The sequence below is a fragment of the Colias philodice genome, chromosome 9 (assembly GCF_061535455.1).
Source record: "Colias philodice isolate Cphi_HAF_F1 chromosome 9, ilColPhil1 Martin Lab GWU primary, whole genome shotgun sequence".
In the NCBI taxonomy this organism is placed as follows: domain Eukaryota; kingdom Metazoa; phylum Arthropoda; class Insecta; order Lepidoptera; family Pieridae; genus Colias; species Colias philodice.
In genome coordinates this window covers 8,551,162-8,558,725 of record NC_143094.1, presented here as the reverse complement: position 1 = coordinate 8,558,725, position 7,564 = coordinate 8,551,162, and positions in this window count along the sequence as shown.

Sequence of the window (7,564 nt, the reverse complement as noted above, 5' to 3'; positions counted from 1 at the left end):
GATATCTAGGATACAAACCATCAAACGTTTTAATTATCTTGACAATCGTCATTATACTTAGGTATTTATAAAAAAAACTAGATTTCCGCCCGCGGCTTCGCCCGCATTTTCAAAGGAAAACCCGCATAGTTCCCGTTCCCGTGGGATTTCCGGGATAAAACCTATCCTATGTGTTAATCCAAGTTACCCTCTATATGTGTGCTAAATTTCATTGTAATCGGTTCAGTAGTTTTTACGTGAAAGAGTAACAAACATCCATACAAACTTTCGCCCTTATAATAGTATTCAGATAAGATCTAATGATAGCCATGACTCGGCCATTTCATTTCATTTGAAAGTCTGGTATGTAATCTATAACAACTGCAGGTCAATATCATCCAACTTATGTCTATATCGATTTGGCTTTATTTCCTTCAGTGTCTTAGACAATTGTCTTGCGAATGGCAGTGGAGGAAAATTCCGTTAAATCTCCTAGTTCTTATAGCATTTCCGATAGTTGATAAAGTTTGTAAGAGTATGTTGTTCGATTCCTCACTATTCGATTCAGAATCCCTCGAAGACAAACAATTTCCAATGCAGGTCGCTGTAAAGTTTCAGCAATTTAACATTTTTACTGCTTGACTTTGTCGCATTGTTTTCGATTAACCTTGTCGTCTCCTATTATAATATAGTCGCTACAAATTCTATAAAATTTGAAACTAATATTTTTTATTAAAATAATGTACAAGGTAATGCGGGACGCATATGGTATAGGTAGTAGGTACATAAAGGAACTTATAGTTCTGCATGTGCTATTAAGACGCGGTAAACATCAATACCAGCCACAATATATTTAGACCAAGTTACTAAAAATGTAAAAAATATTTGTATTAATAGTTTTATTTTAAAAAAAATACCTGTTTTTATTCCGATGGCAACAAATCATGAGTGTCCATGTATTTGTAACACAAGAGAAGCAATTTGTCTCAAACCACGATTACTGGAGCTTTCTAGTGTAGTTTTTATTTTCCTGAAGACCACGTTTTTCCTGAATAAGAAAATATACTAGTAAGAATTGTGCATACTTGAAGTATTAATTGGGTTACACTCGCAAGGAATTTATCGTTGCCAACCTCCAGTATAAAAGTAAATGCGGATCATGCAACTAAATTCCTACTCAGGCATTCGAATAGGCTCTGTCACGGAAAAATAGGTACTGAAACTATTTCGCTGAAATTTGATAAGCATCGGGACCTTAACCTAGAATCACAAATGTTTTAATCAGGTATCCCACGGGTAAACTCTGTGGGGTCTAAGTACGTACGTGATGTGCGGGTCGTTCATCATTCTAAATATTTCTGAATTATATACGGTGTTATGAAATAAATTAAATTCGTCATGTAGGTACCTTTTAGAACCACATTCATTACCACATTTTATCGATTAGAGTGCGCTAAAAACACTTATTATCTTGTTTTATAGCCTCGTTATTTTCGATACCCATACTTTGAACACAATTTTTACTATTCCAATAGGCAAGGAAGAAATTATAATATAAAGTAAATGTGATTTTGGTTTGGTATTAGATATAACTAAATTGTTATTAACATGATACATTGTAGCCGAGGAATATAATCAGAATATCTCCATGTCGGATCCACAGTATAACGTTTCTCGTTAGTCCAAGTTTATATTGTTAACGATATTCCCGCTATTATCTTACCAGTATATCAATTTCTGTAAAATCAAAGTTAGTTGCATTGAGAACGTTGAAAGCTATATTAATATGAGTTTAAACTTAAACGTATTATAAACATTTACAGGATCGAACTATTTGATACAGAAATTATTAATAAACAATATTAAAATTGGAATTATTTTATTCGGTTGTATTTTTTTAAGTATTCTTTTGGTAAGTTAATGTACCTATAATTTTCTTGATAAAACATACCTCAAAGTAAATTCGTATTGAAGAAACATCTAGAACTTTCTTATTATTTTATCTGGGAAATTATATTCTACATAAAAAATGATTACGGTAATATGTAACTCATTTTTATTCGCCACGACTGGCAAAAGTTTTATAGGTTCCTGTTTTAGTATAATATTTACTTGAAATTGAAACAGAAAACAACGCAGGTTTAGTGAACTTCGAAACGCCACATAATTTTTCCTTAATTTTCTTTCTTATTTTGTCACACAATTACTTCAACATCATGAAAGTAGTTTCAGATATTAGTTTGATTATCTAAAATAATTTATAACATACAAATTAAATGTTTCTAAACTTAAACAATGTGTTTTTTACATTTAACTATCAGATTTCATCGGAATAGAAGTTGCGGTTTTCTGTTCATACTAATTTACACCGCGTCGCCATTAGTTTGATTCGTATAAACTATAGCCAATAACTTTGCGGTTTAAACGTACACTGTTGACATATATTTATCTTATTATATAGTTCTTTTGTTATAGCTGCTAGATCAGGTAGTTTGCTCTATTTAAAAATTAGAAAGTAGTTACGTTCATAAATAATAACTAATAGTTTGTTTGCATCAGCCTTCGCTTGGCCGCCGTAGCCGAAATAAAGCATAGGTATCATGAGATATTTATGAATGTTTACATTTTAGTACCTCCTATCAATATTAACAATGATAAATCGTAGCAAATATCAATTATTCATAATGATGGTAAAACCACAAGCGAGGGACAACGCAATCAATTTAAGGGCCCGGCGGCTACGACAAACTTTTAGTCTGCTGACTAACTCGAGCTCCGAAACTTTTCCACCCCACTTTACCTTTCCTTGTACAGATTTTATTATTGCGTTACTCATATAATCGCATTATTGAAATACTAGAACTGAAGGAATTCAATTTGATTGAATTTAGAAATATCGGTTGAACAATCTTCGCGCTCGATTGATTTACCTAGAATTTTCCTCAAGCTTTATGAGTACCGTACCTAATCTATAAAAATTATGTATAAAATATATTCAGTGGCGATTAAACTTACTGTTCAACATAGCACATACCTTCACGACTTCAATTGTTTTGAATTTAGGAATTATTAGCAGTGAACTCTGACCATTGTGATGGAGTCACTAATTGTCATACCAATGGACAACTCTGAATCTCTCTGAATAAATCGCAGCAACAAATTAATCTAGAAGTTTCCCGCTAAATACTCAAACGATAATAATTAACATTAAAACGCTGTTGAGTGCCTTGCTGTCATTTTCATTAGACGTGGAGGCGACAGGATACTGTTTGAGCAAGTTTCAACGTAAAACGAAATAGTTTGAATATTGATTAGTTTATTTCTTGTTTTTTAATTAATTTTATGTTATATTTATACTGGACTATGCTCTAAAAACATTACCATTGTAAAGATTTTTTCTATGTCGCGTTTTCATAATAAGAATCCACTTCAGGTGCACAGTTAAATGACATTATTTTCTAATAAGTATCCTATACCTAAAAATTACCATTTTTCTTAAACCTTTGTTTTTATGACCTAGAATCTAGATTATAATTATAAACTGCGATTTTTTTCGATAGAGCTGCTCTAAAACATGTGCTCTATTAGAGCACATGTTTTCTTTAATTGGATTTGTAACTTTGCAAAGCCTAAACGGCTTTAAACTGTTTGTCCTTTTAAAAAAAAATGAAATATAGCTATACAATAAGCCTTATCATAATTATATTTCTTTGTTTAATTATCAATTAATTATTAATTATTAGATATTTGTAATAAACGCTGTATTAATGCGGGCATAATGATTGACTATTCACGTTAAATAAAATCTATGTAATATTATAACTCATATTGAAATCCTATAGTTTTAAATGTCTTTAATATTTAAGTATTTCTGTACATTTATAGAAGTTTTCCCCGAGGCGAATGTACGTGACGGACGTGGTCAAGTCTTGGTGACGAGTCAAAATCAATATGAGTCATTCATAGAAAATGATAAATCACGTTTGCGAATTCGCTTAAATTTTTAAAAACTTGAGAGGTTTTAGCGAATTTAAGTTTTACCCCGAGATAAAAGTATAAGATTTATGTTTGATTCTCGTCATGTACTACGAATCGTAAGGAATATCAAATTTTATCATATATAAATTTATATTATTATAGATTTGTATTGATAGGAATTATTCGTAGAATACAAATATTTTGTAGGTTATATGAAACTATTATTAGGTAGTTTATATGTTACCGGAAATGTATGAAATCAAGGAATTGTATACAATTCCTAGGAAATTTGTACAATTCCGATACCATTTAGGAAATGTATAAAATATTGTTTTAAAAACTATTTAATGCATGCATATCCTAGGAAATGTATAATCTTCCTAGGAATTGTATACAATTCCAATATCGTATTAGGAAATGTGTAAAGTAAATGCTTTCTGTAATAAAACACGTTGTTATTTTTTTTATTATAGCTCTTATTGATACAATCGGGTAACAGTCATACCGTAAAATTATAATAATATTATGTTCATATTATTATCTTACTAATTAACATTTTAAAAATCAACTATCTAACTTTTAACGTAAATATCACAAAATCAACTTATATTTATTCTTGTAAAATCAAATTTTCATTTGGCAAGTAATCAGTCCCCGCGTCCCGCTGTCCCCGCGTATATTTGGCGCAGTTGGATTGTATAATCCGCCGTATTACATTACGGCTAGCTGTTTTAATATGCCGAAAATTCGTCTTTTTCCAAAATTCTACAAAAAGACGTTCGTGGGGCTCCTATTTCTGTGTAGTTTTAAAAAACACGAACCTAACCTAACCCACCCCCTTATCCAAACCAAAAATTTCTGATTACGAATTATCGGCATAGTTACTACAAAATGCCGACCGTTTGTAAACGGCCAGATTATATACAATTATAGTAGAGCCATTTTAATAGGCAACATTTGACAGTTCAACAAAATTCAACAACGTAACCTAGTAACGACAACATAGAATAACATGATATTTCGTTTTGTTAGAACTGCACATTTGCTTAACTTTTTTCAATTACGATTACATATTTATTATAATAATGACCGATATAAGTAATTTTAGGATTTGATTTTACTGATAAACCATTCTAAACATAATAAACAATTTCTGATTTAAAGAACTGACGTCGCTACAATTTTGTGTCAATAAACCTTTTTTCTTTTTAAATACCAGAGACGTTACTCTAAAAATTGAAATCAGACATCTAGAATCGAATGCATTGATTACTTGGGAATAAAAATTATCATAAATTATTGACATGTGTTTCAAGTTCGATTGACAAATGTTTCAAGTCCGTATCGATTAATTCACTTTAATCGATGTTTTTATGCAGGTTACCACCCTATGAAGATAAAATTGATAGACGTCAAATGTTGCCTATTAAATTGGCTCCACTATAGCCTGCGACATATCAATATCTTAAATGTTTTACATTTCCGATAGCTATTTAGGAAATGTATAGATTTCCTAGGAAATGTGTATAAAATAATCTATTTCACACATTTCCGTGCGATTTTAGGAATTACATACATTTCCTAGGAATTGTATACAATGACGGATTACATACATTTCCGGTAACATATATAAGATTAAATTGTTCCTATGGGGATGACCTGTTCAAATTGTACAAAAATTATACCATTCAATCTAATACAAATCGCATGGTATATTTGTACTTTCCGAAAATCCAAATGAAATTTTGCAACTCAACCTTGGCCTTTTAAACCTGTAGTTTCTTTTTGACATGCCTCATTAAAAAACGTTGAAGAAATGTACAAAAACCCAAATTATATAATAACTAACAAGTATACAATATTCTGCAAACTGTTAATTTTCCAAGGTTTCATAATTTCACAGATAACAAAGGTTTCTTCGTAGTTTTAAAGTCTACTGTTCTCTATGTGGGGTGTTTATTTGATGTAGGTAACTAATAGTGTGCTAATAGGTATTTTTAATCTATTAATGATCAGTCATCCATCTAGAAAGAGATTTTTTAATCTCCATTTGGGATCGAATCCGTGATCTCTCGTTATAACGCTAACTGCATTGATACGGAATCCGAATATAAGATTTGAGTAAATATTTAGATCCAAGTTGTAGAAACAAAAAAATACAAGAAATTCGGATACATTTTTAAACTAAATATCCCAGCAAAAGTCATTGCAACTGCAGTATAGCGTACAATAAAATGCATCGTTAGGTAGACAGAATTTGAGAAAAGGTCACGCCGGGTCAACCCACGCTCTATTATTTTGTGGGAAATTATCATAAAGGAACGGGGGTACCGGGTGCGACTGTCGTCATTGCATTTGAGGAAATTTACATTTCCATTTCGATGGGCTTATTATAGGAATTGTTTGGGATATTTTGATTGTTGTGTTTTCTTTTATCTCGTTTGCAAAACAAACAACAAGTTTAATTTATGTATGTTTTTAAGTATAATGATGATTTAACTATTATTGTACGTATGTATTGAGTTATAAAAACAATACTGTCTAACAATAAACATAATTTTCGATATAATAATTATCAATAGTACCAACCTATATTATACTGCCAACCGTCAAACATTTATTCCTGAGTATAAGTTGCATGTATAAAATTACACATTACGTGTGCACAATTAACGGCAGTAGTGGTTTACGGTGTTAGCTCGTTTGTGCTTTAAGTAAACATTTGCACCATAACTCCGAAAGCACTTACGAGGCTCCACACAGCTCATTTATCTTCTGTCATCCTGCGACTTTAACGCCTGTCAAAAGACCGCATATAAGCTTATTAGTCAGTTCAATAAAGAAACGAATCTTCAATGGCGGCCAAAGCTGACTTTGACAGATGGTAGGATCATCAAAAAAGAAAATAAAAATAACGTAAATTGATAATTATTTTATTAATTATTTCAAATTGTTTGTTGACAAACTTTTTTGTTATTGTATTTGTGTATTTATATGAATTATCATATTTACGTATACAGAATGTAATAAAATCCCCATAATACTTGTAATAAGCCCATAAAACTGAACAACTTTTCCCAAAGAACATATTTTGTCAAATTCCAATAAAACATTATTTACTTTCGCAAATGCATAATTGTCATTGTAAATTTATGATAAAAACTATTATAGGGAAAATCAAATACATTTTAGTGATTTTATTTTTCCATTTTTTTTTTGCATACCGTACGGCCGTGTGTGAGCGAGAGGGAATGATAAGCGCCGCCATTGAAGATTCGTTTCTTTAAAGAACTAACTAATACCTATTTGTATAACTATTAGAATAATTTTCATCCTTCTTACTTATTTATATGATAAACTATGTATATATTTACATATTGTATATGTTAAAGCTTCTTTAGATATAAGCAATAGGTAGGTTTATACTAAATTCGAAATTTACGCAACCGATGTCGCAAATTATACAAATTTGGATTTACTTATAAGCTCTTTAAACTAAATCCATAAATATTTTAATCCATAGATTTTATTTTTTTTATGTTCCAAAAAGCAAGCAACAGTATTTTCTAACAATACAACAAAAACTATCTAATCTCCATACCTTCTT